Source organism: Podarcis gaigeae (assembly GCF_964106915.1).
Source record: "Podarcis gaigeae genome assembly, chromosome: 3".
Taxonomy (NCBI): Eukaryota; Metazoa; Chordata; class Lepidosauria; order Squamata; family Lacertidae; genus Podarcis; species Podarcis gaigeae.
Genome location: NC_139680.1, coordinates 115,735,324 through 115,755,141, shown reverse-complemented (window position 1 = coordinate 115,755,141; position 19,818 = coordinate 115,735,324). Strand labels below are relative to the sequence as shown.

The 19,818-nt window shown below is 43.5% G+C and overlaps 1 long non-coding RNA gene across 3 annotated transcripts; it reads left to right on the top strand.

Annotated features, from left to right (window-relative positions):
• The first annotated feature begins 2,998 nt into the window (after positions 1 to 2,998).
• Positions 2,999 to 8,442, top strand: LOC310842072. Of its 3 annotated transcripts, none has more exons than XR_014562818.1 (3): positions 2,999 to 3,221; positions 6,158 to 6,244; positions 8,053 to 8,442. It is a non-coding gene; the product is annotated as an uncharacterized lncRNA (long non-coding RNA). The 3 variants fall into 3 exon arrangements; XR_014562819.1 differs by lacking the exon at positions 2,999 to 3,221 and adding an exon at positions 4,952 to 5,100; XR_014562820.1 differs by lacking the exon at positions 2,999 to 3,221 and adding an exon at positions 4,964 to 5,115.
• Positions 8,443 to 19,818: the final 11,376 nt, after the last annotated feature.

The window sequence follows — 19,818 nt, the reverse complement described above, 5'->3', positions numbered from 1 at the left end:
CTCTACTGGATGAGGCCGATGGCCCATCAAGTCCAGCATCCTGTTCTCACAGTGGCCAACCAGATGCCTGTGAGAAGTAGGATTTGAACATGAGAGTGCTCTCCCCCTTTGTGGTTTCCAGCAGCTGGTATTCAGAAGCGTTGCTGCCTCAAACTGTGGAGGGCAGAGCTGGTGCCAAAGAAGGATAGAACTTTCTTTATGTACGCTACAACAGCAGCAAGAATACTCATTGCAAAGTACTGGAAGACACAGGATCTAACCACTCTGGAAGAATGGCAGATGAAGGTGATGGACTATATGGGATTGGCTGAAATGACTGGCAGAATCCGAGACCAGGGAGAAGAGTCGGCGGAAGAAGATTGGAAGAAATTTAAAGACTATTTACAGAAATATTGCAAAATCAATGAATGTTAGAAAGATGTCGGATAGAAATTAAGTGGTTTCCAGCTGTAATGTTTTAAGAGAATATGGAAAAAAAGGTTTAGAAGTAGGTTAAAGTTTATTGATAAGGATTTGCTGAACTAACAATTTGAATTGGAATACAAAAAAGGAAGGTATGAGGTCGTCTGGGAAGTAAGTTAAAGGAAAATAAGTTATGGAAAATTTGTGTGTTTTTAATTATTTTTATTTTTGTATTTTTGCTATTTTTCTTTTCTTTTTTTTCTTTTTGATTTTTACTGTACTAATATTGAAAATTCTAATAAATATCTTTTTTTTAAAAACAAACAAACTGTGGAGGGCAGAGCAAAGCCATCTAGGTTGGTTGCCTTCACTGACTCCAGTGTAAGGGAGTTCCACAGTTTAACTATGCACGGCACAAAGTATACACCCTACAGGCTCTCTGCAGCAACAGGAGAAGAGTTTTGTCTCCGGCCTCTGAAAAGGCTGCCTTAGACACCTTCCACCCTGCTATATCATCTGGAAGCGAGCAAAGTATTTCCTGGACCCAAGCTTAGCATGAATTTTGTATAGCAGCTAGGGATGGAGGGATCAGTTTATTTCGGTTCTCTTGGTTTCCAAACTTAAATTCACTTCTCTACATTTTGCAGCAATTAGGTTTTTTTTGTTTTTTTTGTCTGAACAGAAACCTCATTAAAATTCACCATCCTTTTAGTCCAAACTGCTTCTAATAAAAACATTTTTATAAGCTCTTTTGACTAACTTGCACACTTTTCTTTTGCAAGCGATCACTCTGAATATAGATGCATTTTTGTATGTTATAGGAACAAATATCTTCATTTTTATGCATGCTGTCTCCTAAAATATGCATTCTTGCGAACACTGGTTGGAGAATAAGATCCTACATTGCAGGGGCTAGGAGATGTCCTTCAAGGACCCAATCCTCCTATGATTCCTTGTCCCAAAATTCATATAAGTATGAATTCCAAAGAATCAATGTTTTGGTTGGCATATTTTTTTTGGGGGGGGGGAGGAGGAAGTGATATAAATATCCCTTTACATGCACACCAAAGCAATTTCCCCCAAATCCCAATAGCAACAAGCCAACTGCGACCGATAGACAGAGTTTTAGGCATCAATTTCTCCTAATTCTACTTTGAGATGCCAGGGAAGAAACCCGGAACCCTTGCCATTCAAGCTGAGGGGAATTGCATGGTTCATAGGAGCCAAATCCTAGGGGCTGGGCGGCTTCAGGCCCCCCTCCAACAAAATATTTGAGGAGGCTGGGCCACCCCAAAGTTGATGGGCATTGCCATTCAAATGGTGTGTATGTACTGTGTCATGTGATCAGTTATGCAGGGTGGGGCTTACCTGCCCTCCCCCAATATTTTATTCAAGTTAGCATCCCTGGCATGGTTTGAATCCTACCCTCCAGAGCCGGAGAAAACCAGCTTGCTCCATCTTCCATGTGACAGCCCTTTATGTATTTGAATATGGCTAACTTGTCACCTGTCAGTCTCCTCTTATCCCTCAACCGTTCCTCATAAGGCTTAGTTTCCAGACTCTTGATCATCTTCGCCACCCTCCTCTGCAAATGTTCCAGCATGTCAATTTATTTTCACTTTTAGGAGAACACTTCAATCTCCCAGGACATTCTATACAAGAACTCAAAGTAGCTGTCTTATTACAAAAGGATTTCAGAAATAGACTGGAAAGAGAAGTTGCTGAACTGCAACTTATTACCAAACCTAAAACCATGGAGAGACCTGGTCTGAATAGAGACACCAGATTCTTATCTCATTATACACGATAAAGCTATTTTTAGCCATCTCATCCCTTGCTTTTTCCTGTAAGACTAATTGCAGTCGTTAACAGTTGTCAACAGGTTTACCACACCTTTCAGCCAATCACCCATTCCCAACACCCTTCTGAGTAATACCCCTCCCCAACCTCTCACTATATATAAGGGTCTGGTGACTTCTGTTTCAGTGTATCTGAAGAAGTGTGCATGCACACGAAAGCTCATACCAAGAACAAACTCAGTTGGTCTCTAAGGTGTTACTGGAAGGAGTCCCCCCCTCCCGACTACGGCAGACCAACATGGCTACCTACCTGTAACTAAATCTTTTTACTTCTACAGTGGTACCTTGGGTTAAGAACTTAATTCGTTCTGGAGGTCTGTTCTTAACCTGAAACTGTTCTTAACCTGAGGTACCACTTTAGCTAGTGGGGCCTCCTGCTGCCACCGTGCCACCGCATGATTTCTGTTCTCATCCTGAAGCAAAGTTCTTAACCCAAAGTACTATTTCTGGGTTAGCGGAGTCTGTAACCTGAAGCGTTTGTAACCTGAAGCGTCTGTAACCCGAAGTACCACTATATTGCTATTACTTCGCTGGAGCTGTCCTCTATTGTTGATGCATCCTAGAACTGCATTGGTTTTATTTAGTTTTATTTTTGCTGCTGCATCACACTGTTGACTCATGCCAGACTTGTGGTTCACTAAAAACTCTATATCCGTTTCATATGGTCTGCTGTCAAGCCAGGTGTCCCCTATCCTATATTTGCACATCTATCTAACAGTCACAATAGACCTCTCTCCATTTGCAGTTCCCAGAAACAGGTACTCAGAGGCATATTGCAGAATGTTGCTTTCTTTGGCATTCAAATCAGGAAGTTGAGAAAACTACAGTCCCCATGAGCCTGGCAGGAAACTACACCTCTGAGCTTCCGTATGGCAGTCATTTTCAGCTCAGAGTCAGATAGGCAGAGAGGCTCTCTGCAATATCTCCCTGCAACCAATATCCTTCTTCCCCGTCACAAAGGTAAAAAGGGTTTTTTCTTTCATTTTCCAGTCAAGGTATGTTTTACTCTGTGTGCGTATTGTGGAGGAACTGGCCGGGCACAAGAGTCTCGGGTGGGGGGGGGGGAGCAATTGGATAGTTCTAGATTTCCTTTTATTTTCAAAGGCTAAACTCAAAAAGACCACGCAGCTGCAGAGAGTGCTGCGTCAGGGTATGCGTATTGTTGCATGTGACTGCTATTTTGGAATCCATGTGAACAATGTGAAAATTACGAGTGTAATGGAAAGGATCATCAGATGCTGAGGCCAATATCTGATGCATGTGTAAGTGTGAGCCAGCCCATAAATCATGTGAACACTTGGCACGTGATACATTATTGCATATGAATGACTTCTGTTGAGACATGAACTTCATTCACTTGAGAGAGAGAGAGAGAGATCATTATTGTAGCCTTTTTAATCCATGGGTAGGAATAATTGTTGCACCCGAGCAGAGACAAAAGGAGCCAAACGACACCAAGGGGTTAATCCAGAGAAAGAGCGTTTTATTCTGCCATGGGGGGGGGGGGGGCAGAGGCACCTGTGTGATTCACAAAAGACAGGCCTCACCGAAAACATTTTACAAGCAGGTTTTATCCTTTTTTCAAACCCCTTTTTTCCTCTCCCCCTTCACAGATTCTTACATAGAAATATTGCTTTTCGTTCTCTGGCTCTGTTCCCGGAAGTATGTTGCAAATCAATGTACCAGGACAAGGTTATCTTGGATCTGGGAAACGAAAAGCTTTACTGTTCTAAGCTCTGGGTTTGTTACAGCGTTTTTGTTACAGAGAGGACTGCTTAGCTCGTGCTTTTTGTCTTAGAGGAAAATGCGGTTTTTAAAATGTATACGCCGAGGCCTGGCTGGGGGGGGGGGAATTCACAAACAGTTTTTTAGGGCTTTCTGGGGTAACCCTAACTGTACCCCTTCATTATGAATGCAATTCTATACACATTGACCTGGGAGTAAGACCCACTGAGCCCAATGATATTTATTTCTGAGGAGGCAGATGTGTATTTGTGTGTGTGTGTGTGTGGTACTTATTCATAGATATACAGAAATACATACCCATTACAAAGCACTTGTCACGGTCCTTAGTGCACCAGTAGCAGTTTAGTCATGCTGGCCACATGACCTGGAAAACTGTCTGTAGACAAACGCCGGCTCCCTTAGCCTGAAAGCGAGATGAGCGTCGCAACCCCATAGTTGCCTTGGGCTGGACTTAACGGTCCACGGGTCCTTTACCTTTTTACCTTTACCTTAAAATAACATACTAAGGTAATACAGCTACTTAGTCTAAAAAAAAGGACCAAGTCAGAATGAAGAACAAGAAAGAAGACCAGAAAAGGAGAGAGACCTAAGAAAAAGAGAAATGGAGAGAAAAGGGAAAGACAGGAAGAGCTACCAAAATAAAGAAAAAAGTAAAGGGACTTCTGGCTCTCTGTCCTGCAGCTACATATAATATACATATAATATTACAAGTCTATTTTGTCTTTCACGCACAAAGTCCATAAGAAATTTCCCATCCTTAGCAAATGTCAGCAATTGTTTTTCCGTCTTTAGACATGTTAACTTCACCATCTCAGCCAGATCCAGTGACTTTATCAGCCATTCTTCTATAGTGGGTAGGGCTGTATCTTTCCATCTTTTATGCATATAGCAGTCTCTCTGAGGAGGCAGATATAGAATTGCACTGTGTAACACACACACACACACACACACACACACACACACACACACACAGGTCTTCCTCTTTCAGGCCCCTGTAACTGCCTTCATACCAACTGACAAACCTGTTCCTCCTTGGAATTCTGAGCAAGCTCCAGTATTTACAGTGCTACTGTCATCACAAAAGGATCCATGGGTGAGGCCCAGTGTGGTGAGCTGGTTAGACTAGGAGAGGGGTCAAGCAGACCTTTTGGGCACATTTGCCATGGGCACCAGCCACAAAATGGCTGCCATGGGGGCGTGGCATAAAGGTTGCCACATCTTGACAGTGCAGAGAAGGAGGCAGGGTCACCAAATGGTGTAGGGACCCTCCCTCCCTATCTGCCAGTCCATCCATGGCGGGAAGAGTACTTTCATTATCCTTCTGCTTTAGCGATCGCTCGTAGCCAAGTAAGATTCCCTTCCATGAACTGTGTAGGCCATGGGTAGGCAAACTAAGGCCCAGGGACCGGATCCGGCCCAATTGCCTTCTCAAACCAGCCCATGGATGATCCAGGAATCATTGTGTTTTTACATGAATAGAATGTGTCCTTTTATTTAAAATGCATCTCTGGGTTATTTGTGGGGCATAGAATTCATTCATTTTTCCCCTTCAAAATGTAGTCCGGCCCCCACAAGGTCTGAGAGACAATGGACCGGCCCCCTGCTGAAAAAGTTTGCTGACCCCTGGTGTAGTCTAATTCTGGATCCACACACCCTTCCACAGTGGGGGCATAGGTTTCCGGGCAGGAGTTGATCATGGTGAGGGTTTGCCAAATGTGCCTTCCTCATAGCACGTTTCTCCCTTTTGACCTGAGTTCGAGTTTCATCAAAGTCCTTTGGTAAAGGCTGTTCTCCAATTGGAGTGCTCGCAATTGTTGGTGTTTATACTTCATTATCCATCACTGAGTTGGCTCGCAGAGAGAAGCTCTTCTCCTGTCTGTCCAGAACTGATGGGAGGGTGGGTGTCCAGTCCTGGCATTCAGTGAAATACAGGCATCTTTAAGCAGGGGGGGATTCAACGTAGGAGGGTCTAAGCCAGCACAAACAGAGACTGGACAGTAAGAGCATCTTGTTTTTCGGGGATTGGTGAGGAGATATTTACTGAGTGCCTTTGTGGGCACCCATGGACACTGCACTGGCAACCCCTGGCTTAATAAGTGCACAAATTTCTTATCCAGTCTGCTTTCATCTCAGTGTGTCTTCTTTCTAAGGTTATCGAGACTCCAGCTGAACTTCAGTCATGAAAATCCTTCATTGCCTCTCTGCTGCCATCTTACTATTATTATGGACTGTTCAAGGTGAGCGATGACAGAACATGCGCCACCCCCTACCGCACCCCCCATGTTCATGTTCTGATTTGGCTTGGGATCAGGATCCAGCTGGATCTGGAGCACAGCTCTAATATTTGTTTTTATTCCATCCTCTAACCCTGTTCCCAGGGATGATTGTATCAACAATTAAAGCATACAGTGGTACCTCTAGTTACAGACTTGATGGGTTCCGGGGTACCGTTTGCACCCCAAAAAGTCTGTAACTAGAGCACTGCTTCTGTGCACATGCACGATACGATAGAGCACTTCTCTGTGTGTGTGAAGCATGCAGAACGCTTCTGCACACACACATGTGGCAAAACCCAGGAGTATACACTTATGGGTCTGCCACGTTTGCAAGCTGAAAAGACGCAACATGAACCTAACGCAACACGAGGTATGACTGTACATGCAAAAATGAAATATAATAAATGGGGAAAGCTACAAAATTACAATAGCACAGAACAGTCGGGTTAGAATTGTGTTAAAAAGTTTCAGGGGAATAAATCATTTATTTGTTCTTATATACTGAGCTAAATATAAAGGTTCATTTTTGCTGTTCTAAAACACATACTTGTGGATTCTTGGTATATGTTTCTAAGTCCCCCATGACCACCACAGAAGGTAAGGCTTGCCATATGTGTTACTGGAAAATTTCCAAGAAAGATTAAAAAGAATAATAGCAAAAATGATGAAATAATTGGCCACAGTCTCTGTGTGTTTTACAGATAGATTGCCAAGGAAGGTGGAAGTTGTAGTCATTGCCTAGACTTGACCTCCATTGCTTTCTCCACCCCTGATCTGACAGTCTCCGTATCGCTCTACAGAAGACTATTTACAGATGTTCTCCTTTTCAAATTGCAGTTTGGTACCAATTTCACCGGCAGTCACTTTCCTTATTTCCTTACTTAAGGTGTGCCCTTCTAGCAGATTTGGACACTTCCCTGCTCCCCTGCTTCTGGTCAAATTATGCTTCCAGAGATACCCCAGTATCCGCCAGTATCAATCACTGTTGGTGGACCAGACTGAGTTAGGCAAAAGGAAAACACTAACACTGATCTTCTGAGGCAGATGGTTTAAGTCTAAAACAAAGTGGGATTTCAAGGTTGCTGCAGCCTCACCCAGGGTCGGTGGTTGCCATCCAAAAAATATAGAGGGCATCAGGTTGGGGAAAACTACTCCACATGTTAGAATCTAAACCAAAAGGTGGTTCAAATGGCAAAAAAGGAAAGCAGATTAACTACAGTGGTACCTCGGGTTAAGTACTTAATTCATTCTGGAGGTCTGTTCTTAACCTGAAACTGTTCTTAACCTGAAGCACCACTTTAGCCTCCTGCTGCTGCCGTGCCACCGGAGCACGATTTCTCTTCTCATCCAGAAGCAAAGTTCTTAACCCAAGATACTATTTCTGGGTTAGTGGAGTCTGTAACCTGAAGCGTCTGTAACCTGAAGCGTATGTAACCCAAGGCACCACTGTACAAGGAAGAAGTTTCTGATGGTACAAGCTGTTGAATGGTGGGACAGAGGGCCTCAGAAGGTTGCTCACTCTCCTTTTTTTTAGCAGAAGCTGGACTTTATCAAGGGTGCTTCATTTTTGGATGTCCTCCAAAAATCAGATCAGCCTTTGCCCATTTCGTGTCCTTTTAGTGCTTTGGACTCCAACTACAATTGGCTCCATCCAGGGGGTTGGCTAGGGATGATGGGAGTTGCAAATACATGGAAGACACCAGGTTGATGAAGACTGAACTAGGTGGTCCAGCTCTGTGATTCTAAACCTTCTCTTGTTGTTTCTACAGAAGACAGCCTTGCAGATGCCGCACTTCTTACTTGCTCCTCCATGGGAGGGTACTGCATTCAGCCAGTCAATCAGACCTGCCCTTCGGGTCTATTCCTGGATGTGCCCTGCCATTTCAAAAGAGTCTGCTGCGCAAAGATGGGTGATTAGCCTTCATGTGCATCCTCACCCATCTCACCTGTTCTTCAAGTTGGCTGCTGGAAGCTCAGCTGCAATGACTTCTGTCAGCAAGGCCTTCCTCGCCATTCTGAAACAACACTTGAGAACAACCAGCATTGATTGTTCAGGAATCCTCATTGATTGTTCAGACATCATCTAAGGTTTTATTTCAGTCATATTTTCATGTATCTATGCTTGGCAAATAAAGTTCCCCTGTGGAAGGAGGGGCAAATTTGTTGGGATGCTGAATGCTTAAAGGTAAAGGACCCCTGGACAGTTAAGTCCAGGCAAAGACGACTATGGGGTTGCTTTCAGGCCGAGTGAGCTGGGTTTGTCCACAGACAGCTTTTCGGGCCGTGTGGCCAGCATTACTAAACCACTTCTGGCACAACTGAACACCGTGATGGAAACCAGAGATTACAGAAACGCTGTTTACCTTCCCGCCACAGTGGTACCTATTTATCTACTTGTACTGGCACGCTTTCGAAATGCTAGGTTGGCAGGAGCTGGGACAGAGCAACGGGAGCTCACTCCGTAGTGGGGATTCAAACTGCCGATCTTCTAATCGGCGAGCCCAAGAGGCTCAGTGGTTTAGACCACAGCGCCACCTGTGTCCCTGCTGAATGCTTAGTTCAGTATGTCTTGGTATAGACCTCCAAGAATTCTCTGTGGAACCATCCCAAGGCTGTCAGTATCATTTGTAGACCAGGATGCTTTGATGCATGAGGATGCAAACCCAAATGGCACATGCTGATTCTAATAATACACACAGGGCTTAATTTATTGTGAAGTTCTTCTGCACCAGCCTGGGTAAAAAGGAAAGTAGATGATCTTCTTTTCCATCTCCTGGTCTCCAACTCTGCTGCTGTGAATGCCACCCAGTGCCAACTCCAGATTCTGGAGAGTCCTTGGGAAAGGTACCCTCATGGTCCCCTCTTCCCATGGAGGAAGGGCATCTGCTTTGTAGCAGGTTCAGTCTCCAGCATCTCTAGGTAGGGTTGGGGAAAGACTGTTGAAAACTATTGAGCTAGATGGATCTGTGCTCTTATTTAGTGTCAGGGAGCTTCTCATGTCCCTCCCAGTGTGGTGTAGTGGTTAAGAGCGGTAGACTCGTAATCTGGTGAACCAGGTTCGTGTCCCTGCTCCTCCACATGCAGCTGCTGGGTGACCTTGGGCCAGTCACACTTCTCTGAAGTCTCAAAGCCTCACTCACCTCACAGAGTGTTTGTTGTGGGGAAGGAAGGAAAAGGGGAATGTTAGCCGCTTTGAGACTCCTTTGGGTAGTGCTAAAGCGAGTTATCAAATCCAAACTCCTCCTCCTCCTCCTCCTCCTCCTCCTCCCTCTCTGTGTTTAGCTCCTTAACACCATACTCCCCCTCCTCCTTTTCATCAATGCTTGCATTCCAAGCAGAGAGTTGATGAGCAAGCAGGAACTCACACCTACTGCCTTCTCACCACCAAAGTTGCCTTGGGCAAGGGGAGAAAAAGGTGAACCAGCCAACTGCAATGGTAAAGAGGAGAGTTGGTCAGGAAAAGCTTTTGTTAGTGGGCCCTCTGTTTCACTGAGCACCCTTGACACTTGTAGCACTGGTGGTGCCCTACATCTACAGCCTAAGGTAGTACCTTCACTACGTAGTAGGGCAGCTGACGCCTTTTCCAGCCCCTTTTCCAGCATCCTAGTCCACCCTTCTTTATAAAAATAGAATCATAGAGTTGTAGAGTTGAAAGGGACCCTGAGGACCATCTGCTGCAACCCCCTGCAATGCAGGAAAATGCAGTTGTCCCATACAGGGATCAAACCTGCAACCTTGCCATTATCAGCCCCACGCTCTAACCAACTGAGCTATCCAGGCTGGTCACATAATTCACTTGGATGGATCCTGTCTCTTAATAAGATGATGAAGACAAGGTGGAGGAGCTTGACACTGGGAAGTGGAATAAAGCTAAATCTCAGAGGAGACAGGTTAGGAAAGCCAATCTTTAGAAACAGAAAATGTTGTGCTCTGGGGAATAAAAAAATAAATATCTCAGAAAAGGGCAAACAATGATAAAGAGGATGGAGCAACTGTGAGGAAAGGGATGTTTTAGTTTAAATAAAAAACAAGTAAGAGAAAATTATGGAAGCTGGTAAAATTATGCATGGGATGGAGAAAGAGGTTTTCTCCCTCTTTTATAACTCGTGGACATCCAATGTGTCTGAATGTTGGAAGATCCAGGACAGATAAAGGAAAATGCTTCTTCCTGCAGTGCACAATTAAACTGTGGCCTCCAACTTGGATGGCTTTAAAAGGGAATTGGACAAATTCATGGAGGATGAGGCCCTTGGCCTGATCCAGTTGGCTTTTCTTATGATCCTATAAATACTGAAGACCACGCTGTTCTAGAGAGACAGCACTGCTCTCTCATGGGAAATGCCTGTGTTCGCAAATCGCCATTCCTTTGATAACATCTCTTGAAAGGTCGTGACATGTACTTCTCCCAAAAGGCTGCACCTTCTGTCCTGGAATCAGGAAAGAACTACAACTACACAGAGTCTGCAGATGGTTCTCTGATGCAATTCTTTTGAGGCTGAGGTACATGTTGACATCGAGGCCATCAGCAGGCATCTAAGCTGTAAATCTTAACTAGGTTTCAGCTGGAATTGTTTCATGAAAGAATAGCAGTTCCCACAGGGTGCTGAGAGTTCTCTCTCAACTTCGTTCTGCAGGACTACAGTTCTCAGGATTTCAAAGAGAACCGACATGGAAACATGGATGGAACCAATCCAGTTTAGGTCTAGGAAGCAGACATGTTATAAGAGACTGATGTGTTTATTTATATAATTGGGAAATTCCTCACTATTTCATTTTCCAAGGGGCAGCTTCATAGCTTGAGGCCACTCTTAGAATGGATTCCAAGAGCCATCTAGTCCAACCCTCATCAATACAAGAATCACAACTAAAGCATCCCTGACAGATGACCACCATCTTCGGGCCTTCGCTGATGCTGGAGGCACACGTGGGCTCCCAAACACTGAGTGCCAGCTGTGACTCTCATCTGGATGGTTCAGAGATCTATACGGTGGTATAGAAATAATAATAATAATAATAATAATAATAATAATAATAATAATAATAATAATATAGGTTGGATTACTTCAATGTGTTGCAAGGTGGTACAGAAACTACAGCTAATGCAGAATGTGATGTCTAAGACCAGACAGTCTGAACACATAACTCCAGTTCCGGCCTATCTATGAGTTGCTCTCTTTAGGCAGTCAGGATGGCAAGGCAAGATCAGAACATGGGAGAGGAATAAAGGAGAGGTATTTCAGAACCATGGTTAGCAATCCTGAAGCTGAGACTGGACATACAAATTGGCTCAGTGGTGCCATGGAGCAACTGATCATCTGATTGTTGGTGCTATGCAAGCCCCGATGACCAACTGATTGCCAGCCCTTGCATAGGACTTTGCAGGTGCCACCAATCAACTGATCAGTGCTGCCTGCAAACTTCCTTTTGACCTAGCTGCGTCTTTACCTGCCCCACATGTGATGCCATATATGATATCAGCTTTAGGTATGGCTTGATGGAAACAGCCTCCTAGGCCAAATAGGGAGACCCAAAATACCTGCAGGCTGTGGGTTCCCCACTGATGACCTAGATGCTGGGGTTCCATGCTGTGAGGCTATCTTCCCATGTCTCTCCTGATCCTCCAAGAAGTCTGTGGGACATCCATGGATCACCGTAGTTTGGTGGCAGATGCCTCTCTTCAGGGTTCAAAGGAGAAGATGGGGTCTCTGTTTACTGTGGCGCACCATGGGGCTCAACCAGGGAATGGACCCATTTGCTCTCCAGAGTCCTCCACTGGAGGACTCTACCTCTGGGGATTCCTGCTCTGAGGCCATGACATCCCATTGTTTGTGGGAAGAAGTCAACAATTGAGCTAACTCATTTCAGCAGCAAGGTTGTGCACAGAACAAGGGTTTTTTTTTATTTCACAGTGGCTTTTGGAACTGTATCACACTGACACACACTGTGAAAGCAAGGCCCATAGAGCCAAGCTATATGTTATATCAGTGGTTCTCAGTTAGGGGTCTGGGGACCCCTGGGGATCTGTGGAACACGCCCTGGGAGTCCATGTCACCATTCCCTGCCAGGGACTCACTTATCTTGTTATTTTCACAGTACTTGCTGGCAGGGGAAAAACCTGTGAAGGAGTTTCAGGATAGCAAGTGAGCTGGGATTGGGCACAAACCTCTAATGCAGTTTCCTAGGGCTTTTGCGATTGGAGGTGTGAGAGAGAGACTTGCTACACAGGGTGGATTCACATGCTTATCATTAAAATATATATATATAATGGATCCCTTCCCCTCGCTCTCTACTTTTTAACTGACTAGAACTTTAAAAGACTAGAACTTCTAATTGCTTTCAAGGACTGTCAAGTTTAGAGGACTCTCCCAGTGCTTGTAGGTAAGGTTTTTGGTGAACCTTGCCTTATGAGTTTGTGATTCATGGAACTCCAACAGGGGAAATAGCCAAGCAAATTGCCACTATGATTAGCTCACCCTCTGATGATATAGTTTAGTGCTAGGGCTGGGAAATACTTTGTTTTCAACATTGCGATATATTAGCAGCTAAATACTGGTGCATGCTGTTATATCAAGATGACTGGAATTTATCTCAGCTGCTTCTTTCAAGATACATGGCCCAGCCCTACACGGTGAGCAAGTGCCGATGTCTCTCAGGCTCAAGCGTAAGCTGAGGAGCATGGGGGCTTCACTGAACTACTCAGCTGGGGTGCATGTAAGAGACTTCCCACCCCCCAGCTGAACAGCTCTGAAGCCTCAGAAGGCATCCTGCCCTCCAGCTGAGGGAGCCCCGATGCTTCTCCTTTCCTTTCTATCTAACACCAGAAGTTGAAATCTATTTTTTAAGTTCTTGATTCATCCAACATTTTTATCTTACTGCCTTTCTTTGTTTGAGAACAGCTGTTGCGTATGTAATGGAAACCTTTCGTGTTTTTGTACTGTATTTCTGTGTCTCTACCATGCACTACTTGGATAATTATTTTAATAGAAAATGGGGGTGTTAAAAGAACTGAATCAAACTATGTGACAAATGTGCTGGCTACATGACAGATTTGCGGAGGTGAAGGACATCCATGACTGCTAAACATGATGGCTATGTTTCATCTTCAACAGTACAGACAGTATGCCTTTAAATACCAGCTGCTGAGAATGTTGGGATACTGCCAGGGAGACATAAGCCATCATGCCCCCACGCTGATTCCGGACGTCCATTGACCTCCCGTAGAAATGCAGTATCGATCAATTAGTGACACAAAGCCTCAGAAATAGCTTTCCACATTCCAAGCCTTGTGCATGCTCTATCAGCAGAGTTCGTTCAGCGAAAGATGAACTAAGGAGAGCATATTTACAACTTTATTCAGCGTTGGTCAGAACAAAGGAAAAAACATGACTGCCTGCTTGCGTGTTCAGGCACAGAGAGAGAACAAAGGCAATAACAAAACATAAACTTCCTGTGAACAGGAAATACGCAGACTCTGTGACTCACAAAGCCTGCTCCCTTTTAAGGTGGAATGGAAATATCCTCACACTCAGACCAGTTTCAAAGGCCTTTTGCAAGAGTACGAGGGAAGGCAGTGTCAACGAATGAGCGATAATGAAGAGTGAGTGTGACAACATTTCTTGGACTTTTATGAAAAAGAATTTACAGGGTATGGGGGTAGGCCAAGGTTCTGAAAATGGTATAAGTGCAATATACTCAGAACAAAAGGCAAAATTAATTGTGAACAATGTGGTGACAGAAGAATTTAAAATAGAAAAAGGGACACGACAAGGTTGCCCAATTTCCCCATTGCTTTTTATATCGGTTCTGGAAGTTTTGCTGAACATGATTAGAAGGGACCAGTTGGTTAAAGGTATACAGGTCGGAGCTAGACAGTACAAACTGAGAGCATTTGCAGATGACCTAGTATTGATGTTACAGGAGCCAGAATCTAGTACGAAAAGGGTTCTAGAACTGATTCAAGAATTTGGTCAGGTCGCTGGGTTTAAATTGAATAAGTCCAAAACCAAGGTTTTAGAGAAAAATTTAACACAAACTGAAAGAGAGAGATTTCAGAATACGACAGATTTAATAGTGGTTAAGAAAGTTAAATACTTGGGGATTAATATGACAGCAAAAAAATGGGAATTTATTTAAAGATAACTATGAAAAATGCTGGGGTGAAGTGAAAAAAGATTTAGAAATATGGTCAAATTTGAAACTTTCTTTGTTGGGCCATATTGCTGCTATAAAAATGAATGTATTGCCCAGAATGTTGTTTTTGTTTCAGGCATTGCAAATTGTGGACAAGATGGATTGTTTCAAGAAGTGGCAAAGAGATATTTCAAGATTTGTCTGGCAGGGCAAGAAGCCTAGAATAAAATTTAAAATATTAACAGATGCAAAGGAAAGAGGTGGGTTTGCCCTGCCAGACTTTAAACTTTATTATGAATCAGCAGCTTTCTGCTGGCTGAAAGATTGGCTGCTTCTTGAAAACACAGACATCTTGGATTTGGAAGGTTTTAACAATGTATTTGGATGGCATGCATATCTGTGGTATGATAAGATCAAAGCGCATAAAGCATTTAAAAACCATATTGTTAGGAAAGCATTGTTTAATGTTTGGATAAGATACAAGGATTTATTGGAAAATAAAACCCCAAGGTGGCTGTCACCGATGGAAGCGAAAGCTTTGAAAAGGCTCAATATGAAGGCCAAGTGGCCGAAATATTGGGAAATTTTGGAATAAGAAGGAGATAAATTGAAATTGCAGAGTTTTGAGAAATTAAAAGATAAAGTGCGAAACTGGTTTCAATACTATCAGATAATGGAGGCATATAATTTGGACAAGAAAATTGGCTTCCAGGTGGAAAAATCAAAACTAGAAACAGAATTGTTAGAACCCAAAACTAAGAATTTGTCAAGGATGTATAACTTGCTGTTTGAAATGGAATACTCAGGATGAAACGGTTAAATCTGCTATGATTAAATGGGCACAGGATGTTGGACATAATATTATGTTTGCTGACTGGGAACAGTTGTGGAACACTGGTATCAAATTTACGGCATGTAATGCCCTAAGAGAGAATATTATGAAAATGATTTATAGGTGGTACATGACCCCAGTCAAGCTTGCAAAAATTTATCACTTGCCCGATAAAAAATGTTGGAAATGTAGAGAAAATGAAGGCACATTTTTTCACCTTTGGTGGACGTGCCCAAGGATCAAGGCTTTCTGGGAGATGATATATAATGAACTGAAAAAGGTATTTAAATATACCCCTTTGAAGAAACCAGAGGCCTTTCTTCTGGGCATAGTTGACCAATCGGTGTTAAAGAAGGATAGAACTTTCTTTATGTATGCCACAACCGCAGCAAGAATACTTATCGCAAAATATTGGAAGACACAAGATCTACCCACTCTGGAAGAATGGCAGATGAAGGTGACGGACTACATGGAATTAGCAGAAATGACTGGCAGGATTCGAGATCAGGGAGAAGAGTCAGTGGAAGAAGACTGGAAGAAATTTAAAGACTATCTACAGAGACATTGTAAAATTAATGAATATTAGAACAATGTTGGATTGGAATCAAGTGGTTTCAAGCTGTAATGGGTTAAAAGAATATGAAAAAATGGGTTTATACAAGTAAATATTTAAGATTGTAATAATTAAAAAATAAGACTTGGGTAGTGTAAAAAGGGAAAGAAATTGTTGAATTAATAACTTGATTTGGAATACAAAAAAGGGAGGTATGAGGAGGTCCGAGAAACAAGTTAATGAAAAATAATGTGATGGAAAGATTGACTGTTTTAAACAATTTTTATTCTCTATTTTTTCTTTTTCTTTTTTTCTCTTTCTCTTTTTATTTTTTGTAATGTAAAAACCTTAATAAAATTTTTATTAAAAAAAAAAAGATAAAGAAGAGTGAGTGGCAGGAATCAGAGTATCATAGAATCATAGAATTGTAGAGTTGGAAGGGTCATCTATTAAAAATCTCCCGAGAAGGAGACTCTAGCACTTTCCAAGGGAGTCTGCTCCATTGTCAAACAGCTCTCACCATCAGAAACTTCTTCCTAATGTTTAGCCGGAATCTCCCCAGTCTTCGCTTTTCCAGGAGAAATATACCCAACTCCCTCAACCAGTCCTCATAAGACTTGGTTTCCAGACCATTTATCATCTTGGTTGCCCTCCTCTGCCCACATTTCAGCTTTTCATAGACTCATAGAAGTGTAGAGTTGGAAAGGACCCTGAGCGTTATCTAGTCCAACCCTCTGTGATGCAGGAATTTCAGCTAAAGCATCCATGACAGATAGCCATGCAACCTCTGCTTAAAACCCTCCAAGGAAGGAGAGTCCACCACCTCCCAAGCTGTTTCGCCATCAAACAGCTCTTACTGTCAGAAAGTTCTGATGTTTAGCTGGAATCTCTTTTCTTGTAACTTGAAGTCGTTGGTTCAGGTCCTACCCACTGGAGCAGGAGAAAACAAGCTTGCTCTATCTTCCATGTGACAACCCTTGAGATATTTGAAGATGGCTATCATATTTCCTCTCAGGTTAAAGTGTGCTGCCCATCCATTTTCTGATCTGGCTCCACTCACTGCTTGTTAAAGTTCCTAGATTCACTGAACTCAACTACCCCCAAAGGCAGAGGGTGGGCAACCTCAAGCCAAGGGCCAAATTCAACCTTCTCTATCTGGTCTTCAATCCTACGCCACACCCCTTTGGCCTACCTGGAGTGTGGTCATGAACTCTGATAATATCTCTTGCTTCAATGGGTGGAGATTAGAGAGGGGTTTACATGTGTGTAAACTAGCCTACTGTACAAAGCTAACATTTACATCAACTGCTTTCTTCGCTGATGCTTCTAATCCCATCCCGTATTGCCATCTGGCCCTTAATAGGTTGCCCAGAAAGGAATACGGCTCTCAGACCACAAAAATTTCCCCACCCATGCCTTAGAGACTGTGGTCCTTTAAAAAAAGGAAAAGGTTTGCCACCCCCTGGCTTATACTGAGAGGATGAGTTTTCAATGGGTTGGCACCGAGCTGGTTAGAGAAAGTAACACTGAGGTCCCCTTGAAATCAATCCCGAAAAAACCTTTGTAAAGTTTCAGCTGGGCAGTGAGCTTCTATTATGACAGAGACTTCCTCAATGCAAGCAAAAAAGAAGGGAAAGCAATAGCACTTTTCTGCAAGGTTTAGGGGGAAAGACTTGAATCCCAGGGACAACAGAATGGAAAGCAAAGATCTATTAATTTGCAGTGATGTCTATGAAGGCATAAGACACTTAAGACATTCATCCAGACTTGGAATATTTTTATTTATTACTGGTGCAGTGGAACACATTTCTTTGCAAAGTACAATATTTATTTGGCCCCTGCAAAGTGAGCATAAACAGCATGCAAGAATATAGCTTTAATTACTGTTCTTGAATATTTTCCTATTCTTTTGTTCTCACCTTATTACCAGTGAACAGCATATTTAAAGGGATACAAAGCATACTTTCCAACATTTTCATCCCCCAAACTGGGACATCAATTTTGTGCCAGTGCCCTGGAGCTTATCAGCAGGGTTGTGCCAGAGCGCAGGACCTTTGGTATTCTGGCGCGACCCTGCTATCAAGCACCAGAGTGTTGGATGGAAAAAATGGGACATTCTGGGATGCAAACAGAAGCTGGGATTGGCTTCTGTGATTCTGGGACATCCCACTTAAAATGGAACACTTAGGGGGCATGTATTAAGAGGACACTTAAATCACGAGTAACTTAAGGTCATTCTTTCCAATGGGACTTTGGTGAAATCAACATGCTCTGAAGTCAACACACAGTAAGAAATCAGAACTAGAACAAATCTAAGACTTAAATATATAAAAAAAGATTATTTCAAATAAGGAAAAATATAAAAATGGCATCTCCTTCATAAGATTTGAGGGGGGATGGTGGCAGCGACTGGCCTGCAGATTAAAATGTGGACTGCGGTTAATGAACTGTGTCACATGCATTGATCACTGTCTGCATTTGGAGAGGAATAGTCCAATTTATTTTCTCAGACAGAAATTCATATGTGAATTAACAACCAAAACGTACACTTAAGGATCAGAGTTGCTTGTTGTCATTACTGGAGGCTGGAATACGTTACGTGGAAAGCTCAGTTTGGTGGGAGGTAGTTCACCAGTGAACATTTTCGCATCCCATAGAATCAGTCAGAGGTTTCTGAACTGTCAATCATGCTGCTCTGCAAAACAACAACAACAACAGATAATTTTGTCATGGTTTTGGAAAGATTTTTTTTCCTACAGGAAGGACACTACCATTTCCCAACTCTATCCCCAATTTCCCCAGCTCTGTCTAGGCTTACTCCTAGACCTGCCAAACATCTCCCCCTGGACTCATGGTGACATAAGGTGAGTCCTGCTGGATCGGACTAATGGTCCATCATTTCCAGCATCCTAGTCTCACAGTGACCAACCAGATGCCATTAATGGGAAGCCCACAAGCAAGACCTGAGGGAAACAGCACTCTCGCTACCTGCAGTTCCCAGTAGGAAAAACACAGCCATTGCAGCTAGTAGTCACTGAAAGCCTTATTCTTCATGAATTTGTCCAATCCTCTTTTTATAGCCATCCCAGTTGATGGTCATCACTACGTCTTGTAGGAGTGAAAGTCCATGGTTTAACAATAGCTGTCAACTTACAGATTTGAAAATAAGGGACCAGCAGCCTCGAAAATAAGGGATCAGCAGCCAAAATAAGGGATTTCCTCCCCCCCCACCATGTGCCCTCACTCCAGACCGACCTTTTCCCCAGCAAGGGTGAGTGGACCATCGGTGACGTATCCATCAGATTCCGAGCACAGGTATGTCCAACTTCTGAGCCCCTCCGAGCCAAAGGCAGAAAGCCCAGCTAGCAGGCAAACAAAGCCTCAGGCAGTGGTTCCCACAGCGCAGCAACCCGGCAAAGGGGATGCAGCAAGGAAAACCATTGTCACCTCTCTGCTGGGAAGCGCTGAGCAAAGGCGAGTCCCCAGGCAACGCGGCCGATTTGATCGGCACAAGGCATGCAAGCTCCACCCCCCAGTCTTTCTTAGACTCCTTATTGGGTGAGCAACGCAGCCAAGCAACACAGTTGGAGCCTCCCTCCTCCCTGGCCAGCAGGGAGGAAGGGAGAGGAGCTGCTTCCTTTGAAACCCGGGAAATTAATGGGATATCACCAATCCAGGACAGCAGCGGGACACGGCACTGGGATAAGGGAGTTTCCTGCCAAATAAGGGACGGTTGACAGCTATGGGTTTAACTATGCATGATGTGAAGAAGTACTTTCTTCTGTTTGTCCTGAATCTTCCAGGATTCAACTCTATCGGATGATTTGAAGTTCTAGTATTATGAGAGAGTGGGAAGGAAAATGGCTTGTGGTTAAGCTCTCTCTCCTTGCTAACCCAAGTTTACAGTGAGGAGAGAACTTAATGATGAATCCTGGTTCAGAAGACACACTAAACCAAACCCATTACTGCCTGCACGCTTGTCCAGACTCACTCAACCAAGGTTTTCCTTACTGTGTCATG